Source organism: Erpetoichthys calabaricus, chromosome 2 (genome assembly GCF_900747795.2).
Source record: "Erpetoichthys calabaricus chromosome 2, fErpCal1.3, whole genome shotgun sequence".
NCBI classification, from domain to species: Eukaryota; Metazoa; Chordata; class Cladistia; order Polypteriformes; family Polypteridae; genus Erpetoichthys; species Erpetoichthys calabaricus.
In genome coordinates this window covers 270,165,221-270,186,685 of record NC_041395.2, presented here as the reverse complement: position 1 = coordinate 270,186,685, position 21,465 = coordinate 270,165,221, and the positions used below count along the sequence as shown (strand labels likewise).

Genomic DNA, 21,465 nt, shown 5'->3' with positions numbered 1-21,465 from the left:
CTGCTGCCTCGCAGTTAGAAGACCCGGGTTCACTTCCCGGGTCTTCCCTGTGTGGAGTTTGCATGTTCTCCCTGTGTCTGTGTGGGTTTCCTCTGGGTACTCCAGTTTCCTCCCACAGTCCAAAGACATGCAGGTTAGGTGCATTGGCGATCCTAAATTGTCCCTAGTGTGTGCTTGATGTGTGGGTGTGTGTGTGCCCTGCGGTGGGCTGGCGCTCTGCCCGGGGTTTGTCTCCTGCCTTGCGCCCTGTGTTGGCTGGGATTGGCTCCAGCAGACCCCCGTGACCCTGTAGTTAGGATGCAGCAGGTTGGATAATGGATGGATGGATAAATAAATGGGTTCTAATTAAGAAACTGGTTTAAGTGAAAACCTGCAGTCACTGGTGACCTTCAGGACTGTGATTGAGGACCCTTGATCTAAGGTGACTCCTCACATTCAAATAGGGAAAACAGCCAGTTTACATAAAAAGGTAATTGTAAATACTCAAGTCTTTGAATGAGGTCAAATAATGTAACTTTAAATACAACAGTACTTTAGTGTGTACAGGCACCATTTCACTATGTGCTCTAATTTCTATGTTTTTTTTTTTGGTTAAATGAATGACATAACCAGTATTTTAAGGTCTAAAAGTTCAGATCAGGTGGAACATGACAGCAGGGGACTCCTTCAGGAATACACTGATACTGCTACACCAAGGTATTATTGTAAACCTAGTGTAACCAATATAATTTCTCTCTCTCTCTTTCAGACCACACCTCCTTGGAGTAGCAGCGAGCGAAAGCAGCAGAAGCACAGAGCAGTGGCGTCTCCCACAGACACGTAGCCCTCGCAAACACCTGAGTAAGTTCAACTGAAGTAAAGCCGACAGCTGACCAGGAGAAATAACCAGCAGTGAGAAATCAAAGTCGATCACTTAGCTGGTGGTGGAAACTTAAAGCTGATGGTCTCTTAGTGATTTAGCGGAACACTGAAAACGCCGAAGCACCAAAGTTACTACAAAAACGGAGAAGATGATATCAACGGTAAACGTAAGTTCTATCTGCTCTCTGCTTGTTGAGGGCACGTTTATATGTTGTGTGTCCTGCAGCATGTACAGTTCAGGTTTTCTGGCCGACAGTGTAGACAGCTTCACCTGCCAGAAGTGTTTAGTTAATTTAGAGTTGGTCAGGAAAATACGCGAATTGGAGGATCACGTTAGGAACCTGACAGCAATTAGGCAAGCTGAAAATTGGATCGACTCGGTTTGTTTAGACAATTCGGCTACTTCTGATTCGGCTTCAGTCTCTCCAGGTCCCACTGTAGTCAGTGCGCGGCCGAAGTCAGCAGCACCAATTCAGCCACAGGGCGAGTGGGTAACAGTAAGACAGGGGTCTAAGAAGCCAAAATTTAGTCCCACAGCACCCAGGTCACCAATTCGTGCCCAGAACAGATTCTCAGCACTCCGCAACGCGTCTATGGAAACTGAGAATAAGAAAGTGCTCATAATTGGCGATTCCATAGTGCGGAATGTTAGAATTCCAAACTATGTTAAACCAGCAGTTAATGTTAAATGCCTCACAGGGGCCGAGATTTCTGACATTGAGGCCGCATTGGACTGTGTCGCCGACGATGAAGTATCTACTTTATTGCTGCATGTTGGCACTAATGATATTTATTTACAAAAATCTGATGTATTAAAGAGGAACTTCATCTCTCTATGCCCCAAAGCTAAAAGAAAATGTTGGAATTTAGTTGTATCTGGCCCCTTACCAAGATTATATAGAGGGGATGCGATTTATAGCAGATAGCACTTCCTTCACTGCTGGCTAGAAACCTGGTGTGGAAATAAAAGCATAGTGTTTGTGAACAATTGGGATGATTTTTGGGAAAGGCCTGGATTTTTCAAAAGAGATGGCTTTCATCCTAACTCGAGGGGATCTTATGTATTATCCCAAAATATGGCAGCAAAACTGCCTGGCTGACTGATTAGAGCACCATCCAGGCAGCAGTCATGTGATCTTAAATCACAGGCTGTTGTTTATCCCACCTGTTACTATCCTGAAGCTGTTACCCATAATCCCTGTTGTGGGAGATCCAGTAAATTTAGTCTTGATGCAAACCTTAAATTAACTGATAACCAAAAAATAAGGTGTATAATTAGACCAAGGGATAAAACCAGACCCTCCACCAGGGGCATCTGTAATAGAAATTTACTTCAAATTAAAACAAAAAATATATCACCAGTTCAGAAAGAAGAATGCAGTTTTAAAAGCTGCTTATTGAACATTCGCTCTCTTGGTAGTAAAGCTGTTTTGGTAAATGATATTATATTAAGTACAAAATGTGATCTGTGTCTTCTCACTGAAACCTGACTTAGTAAATGTGACACTGTTCCCCTAGCTGAGGCATCACCAGATGGATACTCGTTCCTTCATAAGTCTAGAGATTCTGGTCGAGGAGGAGGCCTTGGAATAATTCATTCTAACAAAATGCAAATCACGTCTAAAAATTTAGGCGATTTACATCCTTTGAGGCATTCATTTTAATTATTAAAACAGATTCCAACACAATTATAGTGCTAGTCTACAGACCACCAGGGCCATATTCATTGTTCATGACTGAATTTAGCAACCTTTTATATGATCTGGCTATAAATTATGATCACATAGTACTGATGGGGGATTTTAATGTACACATTGATGTGGAAACTGACACTTTTAGCAAATGTTTTACTTATTTGTTAAATTCAGTAGGATTTTGTCAGATTGTCAAAGGTCCAACTCATAATCATAACCACACATTAGATTTAATTATAACTTACAAAGTTGAAATTTAAAATTTAAATATTACTCTATTAAATGAAGTTTATTTCTGATCACTGCTTAATTACATTTGATTTAGTCCTGCCCTTGCCAACACACTCACAGATTAAAACAAAGACAGTGCGACATCTAGATTGTAATTTTGCTTCAAAATGTATAGATACTTTGAGTAAGTTGAGTGTAAATGTGAAAAACCATTTAGATCAGTTAACATCAAATGTAAACATGGAAAACAATTTAGATCAGCTAACATCACATTATAATGTGACCTTGAGAGATGCTCTGGACGCAGTGGCTCCCCTTAAAACAAAAGTGATCAAAGCACATAGAAACTCTCCCTGGTTTAATGAAAAAACTCTCGCTCTTAAAATAGAGTGTTGAAAACTGGAGCGCAGATGGAGAACAACAAAGCTACATGTCTTTCAAATTGCATGGACAAAGAGTGTTAAAAAATATAAAAAAGCTCTCTTTAAAGCTCGCTCAGAATACTATTCTACAATAATAGAAATAATAAAAATCCTTGGGTACTGTTTAGAACAGTTGCTAAATTAACAAATGGGAAGTCAGATCTATAGTGCAAAATACCAACAGATATTAGCAGTACAGACTTTATGAACTTCTTCAATGAGAAAATGAATAATATAAGATCCCAGATCTCAGCATCACAGTACAAACTGCATACTAGCTTAGCAGACCCTGCCTCACATTGCATTCAGCACTTTAGTAATTTTAATTTATAAATATATTGTGTATATGAGTGGACACGGCACAGTTTTAATGCTTCAGCTTGTGTAGTTTATTCCCTGATCAGTGTGATTATTAAATTGATTTTATTTATGCATTTCTTGAATTCAACTGACCCATTTTTATTATTGTTAATTGTAAATTTTGTACTTTACATGGTTGCACAATTTATCCTGAATAATTATCAATAAAGTCGGTTTTTGGTAGTCCCAATATTAAGTTTTCCTTGTCCTTATAAATAGTGCTGACCCAATAACGTGACAAACAGATGAACACAACTAGAATGAACAGATTTGACCAGAGCCACCACTTGTAACAGCACAGGCTACAAATGGCACAAACCGCGTTGGACTTGCTGGCAATACCACAAGTTTTAAAACACTGTGGAAAAAGAGCATCCTGATCAAAGTTTTGCTGTTCACTTACAAAAATAGTCAAAAAATGGTATGTTGGAATCTTATTGTTCTGAGGTCACATTCTAAACAAAAATTGGGTAAACATGTTTTTGGGTTGAGCTCAACTTTCTAAAACTAAGACTAACAGATAAAATCTAAGGTCATTAAATTAAATGTGTGTGTATGTGTATTATATATACCAGAATAAATTTCAGCTGTTCACACTGAATTACTTAAAGGTTAAGAGTAGACATGGGCTGAGTTATGTACAGACAATGTCCAGTGCAGCAGAGTCATTTATAGCTGGTTTAGATGGTAATGCAGAACACGTCAGTAAGAGAGAGCCTTAGGGTCATTTATACTGTGCACTCGAAATCCTGCAAAGAATTTTAGTCAGATAAAGCAGACGAAAGATGAGCAAGTTATGGTCTTGATTGAGCATGATAGGATCGAGAATAGATGGAAGAGGTACTTTGAAAAACTTTTGAATGAAGAAATCCAAGGGTAATATTTGGTGATGGAGTCCCAAATGAAGGGTTAGTACCAAGAATAAGAAGGGAGGAAGTAAAGGAGACATTGAAAAGAATGAAAATGGAAAAGCAACAGAACCAAATGAAATACCTGAAAAAGTGTGGAAGGGTTTTGGAGAACAGGGAGTAGATGTGTTGTGAAATGTAATGAAGATGATCTATGAACAGGTGAGAATACCAGAGGAGTGGAGGAAAGTGTGATTCTACCCATTTATAAGGGGAAGGGAGATATTCAAGATTATGGAAACTATAGAGAGATAACGCTTTTGTCACACACAGTAAAATTTGGGAAAGGGTTATAGACAGAAGACTTAGAGAAGAGGCCACCATTGGGGAGAAGCAGGAAAAGAAACAACTGATGCAGTCTTTGCACTGAGACAACTCAGAGAGAAGTATCAAGAAAAAAACAGGTTTGCATATGTTGTTTGTTGATTTGGAGTCTTATGTGCCATATCAAGAGGCTTGGAGGTACATGAGAGACAGAAATATGAGGATTGTCCAGGATATGTTTAAAGGAGTGAGGACTCAGGTGTTGTGGTAACAGACAAGGTCTCACTTAAAGTAGGTCACCAGGGATCTTCTTTAAGTCCTTCCATCTTTGATCTGGTTACGGATGTGTTGAGTAATGCGATAAAAGACCATTCCCCGGTACATTTTTTTGTTGATGTTGCTGTTGTATAGCTTCAAAAAAGAGGAAGTGGAGAGGAAGCTTGAAGAATGGAGGAGACACTTTGGGAGCTAGTGGACTGAAGATAAATTGGTAGAAGACAGAATATATAAGGTTTAATGATGATTAGGATTCAGAGGTTAGCCTGCAGGGACAGCTATTAAAAATGTAAACATCTAGGATCAGTGGTAGCCACCCAAGATGGAAAATTAGATGCAGAGATAACTCAGGGAGTGCAGTGCGGATGAAACAACTGGAAGAAGTTAAAATGAAGGTTAAAGGTAAAGTTTTTAAGACAGTGGTAAGACAACAAATGATATATGGAGCTGAGACAATGGCAGTAAAGGGGGCACAGGAGAAGACGTTAGATGAAGCAGAAATAAGAATGTTTAGATGGATGTGTGGAGTTACAAAAAAGGAGAGAATAAGAAATGAGGGAATTAGAGGTATAACAAAGTAGGAGAGATATATAAGACTGTACAGGAAAGTGGGTTGAAATGGTATGGACTAGTGATGAGGAGAGACAATGAATATGTGGCCAAAAGAGTGATGGAAATGGAAGTACTGGGAAGAGAAGGTGAGGGAAGCCAAAGAGGAGGTGGATGGAACAGAATATGTAAACAGATGTTTAAAACAAGAAGAACAAAAAGTTAACATTTCTCCACAACAAAAACAGCTACCTTTCTTTAAATGTTATGTGCACTCCACAGAGTTTAAACCTTGTTGATTTTTTTCTCACAAATGAGGATTCTTTCCTATGTTTAAAAGTGAAAACCTCCTACTGAATCCCACTATATTTTCTACTTTATATAATACAGCAGAGGTTAATTCATTTATATGACTTTGGAAATCCTATTGCTCAGAACGAATGTAGTTTATTTCCAATAAAATTTCCATCTTGGGATGTATTAAAAATTAGGGGTCCAAATTTATGTAATGCTAAACAAAAGCAATAACTCACAGGTGGCCCATTGGTAGTGATGCTGCTTTGCAGTAAGGAGACTGTGGAAAATTGTGGGTTCGCTTCCCGGTTCCTCCCTGTGTGGATAGCGCTTTGAGTACTGAGAAAAGCGCTATATAAATGTAATAAATTATTATTATTAACTGAACAGAACGAAAACAAGGAAGGACTATTTTGAAATTAGAAAAAGTATAAGGAAGTCAACAACCAGGTAAACTTCTGCAAATGAATCAAACTAATTATTTTTTAAAGTGAATAATGAAAAAAATGAGCAATTTACTAAAATACTTCAAGACTCTTTTGAAAAAAAAAATTCTTAACTAGAAACAGATTGCTTTATTATTAAATACATAGATTAATCTATTCAGTTTCAATAAAATGAAAGTAAAGCCTGAAATAGTAAAGTATCTTTGTTAAATTCAGCATAGCTCAAGACAAGAATGGAACAGCATTAATAAACGTACAAGATTCTAAAATATGATGAATAAATTAAGAATTAACCCTAAGCTCATCATAAATAAGAAAAAACAAATATATTTGCATGTACCATACTCGATCAAATTGTGTGCAGTCATTCATGTTATGTAGCAATGGTCCATAAGCATAAGTTACACCTATAATTTTTAATTTATTTATTGAATTATTATATCTTTTCAAATTTATGAAAAACTTTGGCATGCAGGAAAAAGCAGTAAGCAAGCAAATTATAGAATTGCATTTCATGCAGTGAACATGCTCTGATTTTATAAATCAACATAAAGTACCAAAGCATTTTCATATGGCACAACATTTAGGTAATGTCTGACAAGACAGTGCAGAGACCTTGCATGAGCACTCTTAACTGTACAGAGTGGCATATTTTTTTCTTCCTAACTATTCAAAAGAGCATTATTTATGTTAGTTTACATATGTACACCTTTAATTTTTTCATATTCTCCATATAAAATATACTGAAATACCACATACACTGTATGTGCAAAACATTAAACTCATACATTGAAATAACTGATAAGTTAAAGACAGCTTATATGCTGTATTGTGAAAATGAATTTTGGTTTGATCAGCTAAGAATATTTTTTTCAGGCTTTCATCACTTATAGTATTTGCAATGCTTGATGTTCATCCCAGAACCTTCCTTTACAATAGCTTGGCTACCATATAACAGTTATTTATGTTATATATTTCTGCACAATCATGCAGAGAAGCACAATCTGCTTTTCCAATATAAGAAAGCATTGTTTATGTTGAAAAAATATATTGGTCACAGTGGGAAAAAAATTAGGAAGACTAACACCAATATTTTCAACTGCCACAATTAGTCTTGGGTTAGCAGAGTAGCACTTTGGTTAGGTTTTACAACTGGATACACTGGTTTTACTTCCATATCCACAAAATGTAAAGGTAGGTTAACTGGTAATTCTAATCAGGCCCATGTGAAAGTGGATATAGATGAGTGTGCCCTGTTAAGGGTTAGTTCCTGCCTTGAATCCAATGCTGCCAGAACCTAATGCGGCCTGGTCCTCACAACCCAGAATTGGATTAAGTGGAGTAGAGACTATTATGTTTAGCTATTACGTGGTCTCTGGTAGAAGAAAACACCTTTTCAAGTTTACTCCATTTGTTGTCAACATTATGAAGTGAAGTTTGTCACTAAGTCCCTCAGCTTGTAACTGCTGCAATGCTTCTGGATTTCCGACTGCTGTTACTAGTGATTTTGATGGATTTTTTTGCTACATCCTATTTGTTTATTTTAAACTGATAGTTAAACTATATATATGAGCAGTGCCTGCTTTTCCAGTGCACAGAAGTATGTCTGCAGTGGTCAATATTTTAAATACAGTTTTAATCAATGCAAAGTGATAAGCTGGTTTACAAACTTTATGCAGTTCTGTGGCATTATTTATATACTGTATGCTGACCTTCTAAAATTACCACCCTTAAATAAAATAAAACTATACCTGTCCTTAGTGTTCATGTGATTACTTCAGCAGCACACCACCACTCAAGTTACAACGAGACAAAACTAACCTCTGCATCTACAAACACAGCAGTAGAAAGCAGGGCAACAGTGGATAAAACTTTTCTTTAGTATAGTAGAAAATATTTTACATTGTCATGTATTTCCCCTAAAACCAGAAAAAGTCCAAATTCTAGTTTCAAATATCCATCAAGTTCTGAACAGTGGCATTCCAATGCTAGGTCACAGATGAATATAGTCTATCCTGGAAGCCTCAAGCGCAATACAAGAAAAAAGTACCTCAAGCTAATATACCTCTTTTTTTCCTGCAAAAACTAGGGATAAATGGTACCTAGTTGCACAAATTGCAACTGAAAACCCAACATATGGGAAATGTGCTCTATGTCAATTCTTCATGTAGAACTATAACTAAAAAGAATTATTTCCTTGAATATTTATCTATGAACATGAAATAATTTTGAATACTTAAAATGATTTATGTTAATGTATCTTTTTACATCTTGACTGGAGTAATTAAGTTGACTATTGTTACATTAAACATAGCTAGTTAAGCTGGAATTAAACAAGTAATTAGCATGGACATGTTAAGCATAACTAGATTAAATTCATTCAAAGAATCATTTATTTCAGTACAGGTTAGTATCAAGCCAAATGTAAAGTATACTCAAGTGCCTTATTTACACAGCTCTTTGAATACAGTTTCTATTGCCACTGATATTAAAGATAATATTTTTTATTACAATTTTGTATTGACAAGTTGTTGCAAATACCTATTACAAAACTGTTATAAAAATGTACTGTCCGATCCATTAGGAATATTATATAACACCAGTATAAAAGCAAAACGCGGAAATATTGTATTGGGTCTGCACAACTGGATGTTTCCCTTCACTGTAGTACCTGAACCCAATCCAGCTTGATTCCCAGATCTTCCTCCCCTGGAGCCTAGTATAACTCTGCAGTAATTGGTGATGATGGTATTGCACTATTTGTAAGATGTTCTCACATCAACCACGTTAAAATATGTATTAATTGTAATTCATATTATTAAAATTAATATGGATTCAATTTGTGTGATCAACATATAGATTACACGTGTTGTCACAAAGACAAGTCAATGGATAACTATTTTTGTTTTACTGTATATGTTGGATAGCAGGCAGATAAGAATAAAACCTTTAAAATGTGCTGCTGAGTCTCCCAGGATTTGTGTGGTAATAACAGGACAAAACACTGAACAACATACATGGTAAAATGACCTAATAGTCCGTATCAACAATGGCCTTATTTTTTATTAAAGCTCAGTAGTATTAAAAAATAGCCAATATTATACAGAATCTCAAAGAAATGTAACAAAATAACAACTCTTTACACCCTGTAGCCAACCCAAACCAGCCCTGAAGAGTTCAAAATTATAAATGGCAAAAAAGAGGAGCCTGAGAGGACTAAAAAGTGAGGAGTAACACTGCTCCAACACTGTGAAAGAGGTAAATAGATAAGGATTAGGGCTATGGTGAAGACCAAAGGACACCACCTCAGAGACAAAATGTGTTATATTTGATCAATGATCAATATAGGGACCAGATGGCCTATTATTTCTTGCTTCTAAAAGTACAGAAATAGTCAAATTGAAAATGGAAGATTTACAGAAACAGAGAGTAAAAATATCAGAAGATTTCCAATGAGAAGGGAAACATTTGCATTGATTGTCCATAAAGCAAAAAGCCTCTGCTAGATAGCAGAAAGAGGAAGATGTCAAGAAGAAGAGGAATGTTAAGAGAGACAGATGAAAGAAAATTAGACACAGAAGAATAACTAAATACTGAGGGGAATCACAAAAAGTATGCATAAAGGTGTGCTCAAGGGCCATAAATAACAATCAGGGTTATAGATCACATTGCGTGAAATATACAGTAAATGGTGAACAAACTTGAACTGGGCTTGATGATAATTTAGATTTCTTGACACGAAAGGGATATTTTTAAAAACTCAATGCGGTAAAAACAATGGAGTGAAGATTCTGTTGCCACACTAATTTATCTGGTAATGTTCAATGAGATGCCTTAGTACTGAATATAAAGTCGACACTGGTCTGTGACTAAAGGCATAGTGTAAGTAAGAAGCCCCATTTGCCTTAAAATGGAATTAAGTTGTAGATAAAAGAAAATGGAAGAAAAAGGAAGAAGGAGAGATAGAGAAGGAAGGTTTTTAGCAATGAGAATGTAAGAGAGGCATATAAGAATCATATAATTTTAAAATATGTGGGAGATCTGTGTATAGACATACTTTGTGACTGGAGCCATGTACTGAAATTGGAGTGATTAATTCATGCTCCCTTCAAGAAAACGGTTAACAGCTCAAGCAAAAGACAAAAAAGTGGTGAAGAAAGAGACATTTTGCCTGGATCTTTAAAAATATGTAAGGGTGGATGAATATTTGCAAGCATCAGAAACTTACTTGGTTTAGCACTTGAAACATAATACTTGGCTCAGGTGTGGTGGATCTCAAAACATGGACTTTTGCAACATCAGGGAATTTAAATCAGACCTTTTAGCTGAGATCAAAACTTAATATTAGGGTCTATCATTCAGGGGCGGTTTTGTTTTCAATTTTTGATAGATGTGCCTCTAATTCAGGATTTTGATGACTGTCTCAGTTAAACTAGTAGAGTAACCGAAAGCAACATCCATAATAGCTCCAGATATATGTGGGAGTGTGAATCTCTGTGGCATCTTCTGATTCCAGTCTCTCTTAAAACTGCTGTTGCCTGGCACAATTACTAAGGACAAGATATAAGAAAAGCTTTACTAAAAAAAACTATGAAGATAGAGAAATAACACAGGCCAATGCCACATAGCTATGCCCCTTCCATGAGAAAAAAATAACAGACAGTCCACCAGCTCCATCCAACAACAGTACCATCCTTAAAAGAACCTGGCCACAAAATTGTCAGCCCCCACCTCTATAACCCTAAGCTGCCATGTAGGCACTGTCTCCCCACTGTGCTGTACTATGTGCAAACCACAAGAAGTAATCTATAAACAATAAATAAAATCATAATCTGTTTGTTTGCCAATCACGTAAAAATGGCTGAATCCATTTTAACAAAATTTTGCAACTGTGTTTCCATTTGTTCAACCTAAAATATAGGCTATGTGGTGTATAAGGGAGAGGGGTTATAATGGAGGGGGGCAATCCAATAACTAATGCTGACACAATGTCCTTCAGGCCAAGAGTGCACTGGAGCTGAAAGAGGATGCCATTGTGAGTGTGCACAAATTTTGTACCAGCCAAAGTGGGATCTCATCTAAGTCTGCAAGTAATATTTTTTTCCATAACTAATTTACATGACATTTTTATTGTCTGGCTGGATTATAGGTTTTAGGCATAGGACAGTATTTTGATATATCAAATTTTGCAATACAAAAGACTGCCAATATGAAATATGGCCTTGTATCGTGAAGTGTATGACATTAGCATGAACCACTAATCACTGTCTGTGTATTGATAAGGTTGAGAATGTTGTTGGCACACAATGTGAGCTAGGACCACAGGTTAAGTGTTTCACACACACACACTTAATATAGTAAGTCGCTTCCTTGGAGGAGTATAGAGGATTTGCAACCACAGGTTTGTTTTCAAATCAAACTTTTCTGGGACTGTCAAAGTACAAATTTATCTTCATATTGCAGCAGTTCTCATAATAACCATAAACACTAATGGAAGCAGCAAGCTGCAGCTACAGCACTTCTCACCAGCTGCGAATGTGAAATTGAGTGTTCAAAACATTGTTACATTTACCACTGACACAGATTCAGAAAAAGCAATAGATTACAGAAATGGGGGTGATACTACTGAAATTGATTTTGCACTGCTCTAAAAAGCAATCCTCTAGCATGGTAGAGCGATAAGATCAGCCCAATCCCCAATGTTTGCTTTTCTGGTCTCATCACACATTTCTCCCTGCAATGTCTGAACGAAGCAGTTGTTTCCAACTGCAGAGGATACCGTCAAAGCAGAGAGGTCTCAGCTTCATGCACAGTGTCAATATTCTCATTTTTCTTAAAAGGAAATACCACATTATAATTTCTTCATAGATCTAATCAGGACCACCAGCTAACAGGTCAGTAAGGCATTCATGCAAGAAATAAAAGGAAAGGCATTGTTGGAGCAATGTTTGCTGTTAACTCAAAAAAACAAAAAAGATAAATTTAAATTTGGATGGTTTTGCACTGCTGTAACTTTATATTATAGGTTTATAGGTTAATTAATGTAACAAGTACAGAGAACAGGAAAATTCACACTTGCATGTGCTAATCAACATACAACACTGGATTGTTATTTTTTGTGCAAATATTTTTCCAGGGCTGCCCTTTGTCTCCGATTCTTTTCTTAATAAAAAAAGAAAAAGTTTAAAAAAACTAATGCTAACCTTCTGTATATAGAACATTAAGAGCAATCTAGACGAGAACAGACCATTCAGCCCAACAACGCTCGCCAGTCCAATCCACTTATTTCTTCCAAAAAACATGAAGTCTTACTGTCTACCACACTACTTGGTAGCTTATTCCAAGAGTCTATAATTTTTTGTGTAAAGAAAAACTTCCTAATGTTTGTGCGAAATTTACCCTTAACAAGTTTCCAACTGTGTCCCCGTGTTCTTGATGAACTCATTTTAAAATAACAGTCTCAATCCACTGTACTATTTCCCTTCAGAATTTTAAACACTTCAATCATGTCACCTCTTAATTGTCTTTTGCTTAAACTGAAAAGGCTCATCTCTTTTCATCTATCCTCATAATTCATCCCCTGTAACCCTGGAATCTGCCTAGTTGCTCTTCTCTGGACCTTTTCTAGCTCTGCTATGTCCTTTATGTAGCCTGGAGACCAAAACTGCACACAGTACTCCAGATAAGCCCTCAGCAGTGTGTTATCAAGCTTGAGCATAACCTCCTCAGACTTATACTCCACAAATTGTGGTATATAACCTAACATTCTGTTTGCTTTCGTAATGGCTTCTGAACACTGTCAGGAAGTTTAGAATTTAGAGTCCACTATGATTCCTAAATCCTTCTCATAAGGCGTGTTGTCCATTTCCAGACCGCCCACTGTGTATTCAAACCTAACATTTTTACTTCCAATGTGTAACACTTTACATTTGCAGCCATTAAATTTCTTTTTTTAAGTATTTTACTGAACATTCCACACAAGCAAGTCAAGTTTAACAAAACTAGGTTTGAAACAAATCAACTCCCACCCATGAGAAAGAGAGCTAGTTACTTTAAACTAGTAAAAATAAGTAAATAGATAAATTAATAAATGAATAAAAAAACATAATAAAAAAAGAGGGGAGATAATCCGCTTCCTCGATTTAAATGCTTATTCTAAAATGTTTTTGATTAGATCCTTCCAGGTTTTGAAAAAGTTCTATACAGATCCTCTAAGTGAGAATTAGATTTTTTCCAACTTCAGATAAAATATAACATCAGTTACCCACTGACTTAAAATAGGTGAGGTAGGATTCTTCCAGTTGAGCAAGATAAGTCTACATGCCAATAGCGTAGTAAAGGCAATCAGAGTTTGTTTGTCCTTCTCCACTTTAAGCCCATATGGAAGTACACCAAACACAGTTGTTAAAGGATTAGGAGGGATTGTGACACCAAGGCTGCCTGAAAGGCATTTAAAGATTTTGGTCCAGAATGATGTTAATTTGCTGCACGTCCAAAACATATGGCCCAATGAGGCTGGAACTTGATTGCAATGTTTGCAGGTTGGATCTTGCCCTGTAAACATTTTGGACAATTTTAAATGTGACAGATGTGTTCGATATATAATTTTAAGTTGAATAATTGTATGCTTTGTGCATATGGAGCTTGAGTGAATTCTGTGCATTGCTAGCTTCCGCTACTTTTCTGAGATGTTGAGTAAGAGACCCTTTTCTCACCGTACTCTGGGATTTTTGAAAGGGATGGATTTTAAAATGTTTTTATATATTACAGAGATACTGCTTGAGTCCTCGACACTGATTTGGCAGGTTCGGTTTAACAAAGTTTCCAATTTGAAGGTAGTGAAAGAAATGTGCTGCTGGAAAGTTAAATTTGGAGTTTAACTGTTTGTAGGATGCAAAGACTTTTGTCTATGTACAGATCTCTAAATGATTTAATCCCAGATGTTTTACAGACATTAAAAACTGCGTATGTTTGACAGGGTGGAAAAAGGTGTTTTTCGTGCAGAGGTGCCACAGATAAGAGTATCTTAAAATACTTCCTCCATTGGTTCCATATTCTGAGTGAGTGAAGCGCAATTGAGTTGTTCGTATATTGGCAATGATTTGTACTTATTGGGGTACAAAGCAAGCAGTATTACATTCATCCATATCAAATGTTTTGTCTGCATCCAACGATAATAATATCTAACGGGTGTTAAACTTAGTGGGTGAATATATTACATTAAACAGGTGTCAAAGATTGCAAGCTAAGTATCTTCCTTTAATAAATCCAGTTTGGTCTTGTTATATTACCGAAGGAAGCACTTTTCAATCCTTCTAGTTAGGATTTTGGAGAGTATCTTAACATCATTATTCAGAAGTGAAACTGGTCTGCATCATGCACATTGTAATAAGTCCTTACTTTCCTTACGAAAGACAGTAATTAATGCTTGGCGAAAAGTTTGAGGTGAATTTTATTGTGTCTAGTTTCTGTAAATGTTGCTAATAAAAGGGGAGCTACAGTATCTTAATTGAGAATTTTTTATAAAATTTGGCAGGGTAGCCATCTGGGCCGGCTGCTTTCCCATTCTGAAGTGAGTTTATAGCATCTAGTAATTCTGATAGTGCCAGAGGTTTATCCAATTCCTCTGTACTGAGAGTATCTAGTTGTGGTATCTGTAATGCATCCAGAAATGCATTAGGTTGTGTCTTGTCTTCTTTAAACTCAGTAGAATATAAGGACTTATAGTCATCTCTAAATGTGTGCGTTATATTTTTATGATCAATGACTTTGTCTTCATCTGTGTTGCTGGGATTGCATTTCGAAGTTCGTGCTTGTGGATTTGTTGAGCTAAGATCTTATTAACTTCCTCTCCATGTTCATAGTAATGATATCTTGATTTAAAAATGAGCTGTTCTGTTTCTTTAGTTGTCATGAGGCTGAGTTCTGAATGCAGATCCTGTATTTTCCTATGAAGTGCCTCATTTGGACACTGGCATGTTCTTGATCTATTCTGGTAACTTCACTGATCAGCTCCGATACCTTATTGGTTTCCAATTTACTGCTGTAGGAAAGATATGAGATAATCTGTCCTCTTAAGAAAGCCTTCAGAGTTTCCCAGAGTATCCCTGCAGAAACTTCTGAGGATTTATTTGTCTCTAAAAAAAAATTGATTTGCTTAGATATAAATTCTGTAGAGTAAAAGAGATAAAAATGGGTTAAGACGCCAGCTGCGAGATGAGTATATGGGGCATAATGATTTTAGCTCCATGATGAAAGGTGCGTGGTCAGAGATAATAATAGCATCATACTTATAGGATTTAATCATAGGCAAGAAATTGTTATCTAAAAAGAAATAATAATTTCTTGAGTAGCAGTGATTCACTGGTGAGTAGAAGAAATATGCTCGAGTTTGTGTTTAGAAATCTCCAGGGGTCTGATAAGTTGTGATCAGTTACAAACTGTGTAATTGTCTTTGCAAAGTTAGATGTCATCGACCCTGTGGCAGGAGACACTATGTAGGTCTGGATTTAAAACACAATTTAAGTCCCCAGCCTTTATAATTTTATGAGTGTTCACATTGGGAATGGATGCAGATATATTTTGGATGAAGTTCCTATCATCCACATTAAGTGCGTAGATATTTATTAAAATCAGTTTACGGTTAAATAAATTACCCATGACGATCACATATCTCCCTTCAGGATCTGATACTACAAATGACATTGTTCTATGTATAAGAATTTCCATAACTCTAGTTTTCTTTGTAAAGCTGAAATGGAATACTTGGTCAGTCCAGTCTCTGTGCAGCCGAAACTGATCCTTGCTTAATAAGTGGATCTCCTGTAAAAATACTAATTTTAGCGTTTTGACCTGTTAGGTGAGAGAATACTTTCTTTTCTCTTTTTTTTTTTAAATTTTATTTATTAATTTTATTGTAATCATTCCATACAAATAGATCAATTTATACAAAAAAGAATTGAAGACAAATCACACCCCACCCTTGAGAAGGAGAGCATGGCCAAAGGAAAATTGCTTAGGGCTTTTTAATAGGGCAAAAATAAACAAAAGAAAGGAAAAAATATATACAGTAATCCCTCCTCCATCGCGGGAAATCCGCGAAGTAGAAACCATATGTTTATATGGTTATTTTTATATTGTCATGCTTGGGTCACAGATTTGCGCAGAAACACAGGAGGTTGTAGAGAGACAGGAACGTTATTCAAACACTGCAAACAAACATTTGTCTCTTTTTCAAAAGTTTAAACTGTGCTCCATGACAAGACAGAGATGACAGTTCCGTCTCACAATTAAAAGAATGCAAACATATCTTCCTCTTCAAAGGAGTCAGGAGCAGAGACTGTCATAAAGGCAGAGGAAAATCAATAGGGATGTTTGGCTTTTAAGTATGCGAAGCACCGCGGCACAAAGCTGTTGAAGGCAGCAGCTCACACCCCCTCCGTCAGGAGCAGACAAAGAGAGAGAGAGATAGAGAGAGACAGAGTTTGTTTTTCAAGCACAAATCAATACGTGCCCTTCGAGCTTTTAAGTATGCGAAGCACCGTGCAGCATGTTGTTTCAGGAAGCAGCTGCACAAAAGATAGCAACGTGAAGATAATCTTTCAGCATTTTTAGACTAGCGTCCGTATCGTCTAGGTGTACGAACAGCCCCCCTGCTCAATCCCCCTACGTCAGGATCAGAGAAAGTCAGCGCAAGAGAAAGAGAAAAGTAAGCTGGGTAGCGTCTCAGCCATCTGCCAATAGCGTCCCTTGTATGAAATCAACTGGGCAAACCAACTGAGGAAGCATGTACCAGAAATTAAAAGACCCATTGTCCGCAGAAACCCGCGAAGCAGCGAAAAATCCGCGATATATATTTAAATATGCTTACATATAAAATCCGCGATGGAGTGAAGCCGCGAAAGGCAAAGCGCAATATAGCGAGGGATTACTGTATAGGTAAATAAAAAATGGAGAAGAGAAAGAAATGCGGAAATAATTATTTCTTCTTATTCTAAAATATTATTGATTAGATCCTGCCAGGTTTTGAAAAAATTCTGTACAGATCCTCTAACTGAGAATTAGATTTTTTCCAATTTCAAATAATATAAAACATCGGTTTCCCACTGACTTATCAGAGGAGAGTTAGGATTCTTCCAATTTAACAAAATAAGTCTGCGTGCCAAAAGTGTAGTGGATGCAATCACCGTTTTCTTGTCCTTCTCCACTTCAAGTCCGTCTGGAAGAACACCGAACACAGCTGTTAATGGGTTAGGAGGGATTGTGACACCAAGGCTGTCTGAAAGGCACTTAAAAATTTTGGTCCAAAATGATGTTACTTTGGTGCAGGCCCAAAACATGTGACCCAGTGAGGCAGGAGCTTGGTTGCAGCGTTCGCAGGTTGGATCTTGCCCTGGAAACATTTTGGACAGTTTTAAACAAGACAGATGAGCTCAATATATAATTTTTAGTTGAATAATTCTATGCTTTGCGCATATGGAGCTCGAGTGAATTCTCTGCAATGCTACCTTCCACTCCTTTTCTGATATATTGATTAAGATATCTTTTTCCCAATGTCCTCTTGGATCTTTGAAAGGAAGGGACTCTAATAAGATTTTATATAATGCGGAAATGGTGTCTAATTCCTCGAAATTGAGCAGTATTTTTTCCAGCATGGTGGAGGGTACGAGATGAGGAAAATCGGGCAGTTTCTGTTTAACAAAGTTTCTAATTTGAAAATAGTGAAAGAAATGTGTAGCTGGGAGGTTGTATTTGGAACATGATTGTTCAAAGGATGCAAAGATATTGTCTATATAAAGATCTCTTAGCAATTTAATCCCAAATCTTTTCCAGGTATTAAAAATTGGATATGTTTGCAAGGGTCTTGCAGAGGTGCCACAGATAAAAGATTTTCCATCTTAAAATGCTTTCTAAGTTGGTTCCATATTCTGAGTGAGTAAACCACAATTGGGTTATTAGTATACAGTAATCCTTCGCTATATCGCGCTTCGACTTTCGCGGCTTCATTCTATCGCGGATTTTATATGTAAGCATATTTAAATATATATCGCAGATTTTTTGCTGGTTCACGGATTTCTGCGGACAATGGGTCTTTTAATTTCTGGTACATGCTTCCTCAGTTGATTTGCCCAGTTGATTTCATACAAGGGACGCTATTGGCAGATGGCTGAGAAGCTACCCAACCAGAGCACGTATTACCTATTAAATAAAACTCCTCAAATATATTGTGAGCACGGGGGCTGTTCGCATCCCTAAAGGATACAGCCGCTCCTCAAAAAACACTGAAAGATTACCTTCACATTGCTCTCTTCTTTACTGGGCTTAAATGTGGCTGCTTTGTCAAGTGATATGCTTCCTGCATGGTGCTTCGCATACTTAAAAGATCAAACAGCACGTATTGATTTTTGATTGTTTGCTTTCCTCCCTCTCTCTCTCTTGCTCTGACATTCTCTGCTCCTGACAGAGGCGGTGTGAGCAGGGGGGCTGTTCGCACACCTAAACGATACGGACGCTCGTCTAAAAATGCTGAAAGATTACTTTCACGTTGCTCCCTTCTGTGCAGCTGCTTCGTGAAGCGACATGCTTCCCCCACGGTGCTTCGCATACTTAAAAGCTTGAAGGGCACATATTGATTTTTGATTGTTTGTTTTTCTTTGTCTCTCTCTCTCTGACATTCTCTGCTCCTGACGGAGGGGGTGTGAGCTGCTGCCTTCCTTGCAACTCGCATACTTAAAAGCCAAACAGCCCTATTGATTTTTATTTGCTCTTTTCTCTCTCTCTCTCTCTCTCTCTGACATTCTCTGCTCCTGACGCGCACTCCTTTGAAGAGGAAGATATGTTTGCATTCTTTTAATTGTGAGACGGAACTGTCACCTCTGTCTTGTCATGGAGCACAGTTTAAACTTTTGAAAAAGAGACAGTTTGTTTGCAGTGTTTGAATAAAGTTCCTGTCTCTCTACAACCTCCTGTGTTTCTGTGCAAATCTGTGACCCAAGCATGACAATATAAAAATAACCATATAAACATATGGTTTCTACTTCGCGGATTTTCACCTTTCGCGGGGGGTTCTGGAACGCAACCCCCGCGATCGAGGAGGGATTACTGTATTTGCGATAACTTGCATTTATTGGAGCGCTGAGCAGGGAGTATAAAGAAGTACTACAGGATTTAACTTCTATTGCGGGCCAAGCCTGTGTTTGTTCATTTTCTTTGTGTCCAGGTTTTTATGGCTTGTATGTTTGCAGCCCAGTAATAAAACTGAAAATTAGGTAAAGCCATGCCACCTTCTGCCTGAGGTCTTTGTAGGGTCGCTCTTCGGATACATGAGTGTTTTGAGTTCCAAATAAATGAGGTTATAGTTGAATCTAATTGCTTAAAAAATGATTTATTAATATATATTGGGATGTTTTGAAATAAAAAAAGAAGTTTAGGAAGGATATTCATCTTAACAACATTAATTCTTCCGGCTAGAGTGAGATGAAGGGTTGACCATCTATGGTAGTCTTGCTCAATTTTTTCCATACAGATGGCAAAATTTTGTTGATAAAGAGCTTTATGTTTACTTGTGATATTTACCCCAAGGTATTTAAACTGATCTGCTATGGGTAGGGTGTCCAATCTAATATTATATGCTTGTGAATTCACTGGAAAGAGTATACTTTTATTCAGATTAATTCTGAGACCAGATATCTTTTGAAATTCTGTGAGTGCTGTTAAAACTGCAGGCACAGTGTTTTCTGGGTCTGATATATATAAAACCATATCATCTGCATATAGAGAAATTTTCTGTTCTCTGATAATCCCCTTTATCTGACAAGAATTTCGACAATGAACCGCCAGTGGTTCAATGGCGATTGCAAACAGCAGTGGTGACAAGGGGCATCCTTGTCTGGTGCCACGTTCTAGCTTAAAGTAGTCTGAACAAATGTTGTTAATACAAGCTTCTGGATTGGTATACAGTAGTTTGATCCATGCACAAATATTCGGGCCAAACCCAAATTTCTTCAATGCAGTGAAAAGGTAGTTCCATTCAATCATATCAAATGCTTTTTCTTCATCTAATGATAGTAATATCACTGGGGTGTTTGACTTTGCTGGTGAATACATTACATTACACAGGCGTCAGAGATTGGAAGATAAGTGTCGGCCTTTACTAAATCCAGTTTGATCCTGTGATATTACCGAGGGCAGCACTTTCTCCATCCTTCTAGCTATAATTTTTGACAGTATCTGAACATCATTATTCAGGAGTGAAATTGGTCTGTATGATGCACATTGCAACAAGTCCTTATTTTGTTTGAGGTAGAATTTGATTGTCTCTAGCTTCTGTAAATGTTGCCAATAAGAGGGGAGCTAGCTGAGTGGAGAATTTCTTATAAAATTCTACAGGGTAACCATCAGGGCCTGCTGATTTCCCGCTTTGAAGTGACTTTATAGCATCTAGTAATTCTGATTGGGTCAGAGGTTTATCCAGTTCCTCAGCACTTAAAGCATCTATTTGTGGTGTCTGTAATGTATCCAGAAATGCATTAGATTGTGTGTTGTCTTCTTTGAACTCAGTAGAATATAAGGATTTATAACAATCTCTAAATGTGTGCATTATATTTTTATGGTCAATGATTTCTTCTCCATTCGTGTTGGTGATTACTGGGATTGCATTGCGAATTTCTTGTTTGTGAATTTGTTGAGCTAAAAGCTTATTAGCTTTTTCTCCGTGTTCATAGTAATGATGTCTTGACTTATAAATAAGTTGTTCAGTTTCTTTAGTTGTCAAGATGTTGAGTTCTGTATGCAGAGCCTGCCTTTTCCTATGAAGAGCTTCACTTGGACGCCTGGCTTGTTCTTCATCTATTCTAGTAATTTCACTTCTTAGCTCTGATGCTTTCTTGGTTTCTAATTTATTTCTGTGGGAAAGATATGAAATAATCTGTCCTCTTAAGAAGGCCTTTAGAGTTTCCCAGAGTGTTCCTGCAGAAACCTCTGAGGGTGTGTTTGTCTCTAGGAAGAAGCTGATTTGTTTGGATATAAATTCTGTGCAGTTCTCGTCTGTCAATAGAAGAGGGTGAAGACGCCATCTGCGAGGTGAGTGTGAGGGGCTTAATGATTTTAGCTCCAAGACTAGGGGGGCATGTTCGGAGATAACAATTGTGTGGTATATGCA

At 37.2% G+C, this 21,465-nt stretch overlaps 1 protein-coding gene across 3 annotated transcripts in view; it reads right to left on the bottom strand.

Annotated features, from left to right (window-relative positions):
* The window catches only part of LOC114645594 (A disintegrin and metalloproteinase with thrombospondin motifs 14), a 328,718-nt gene that overhangs the window by 101,313 nt on the left and 205,940 nt on the right, over window positions 1-21,465 (bottom strand). The gene's annotated exons all lie outside the window — the stretch shown is intronic.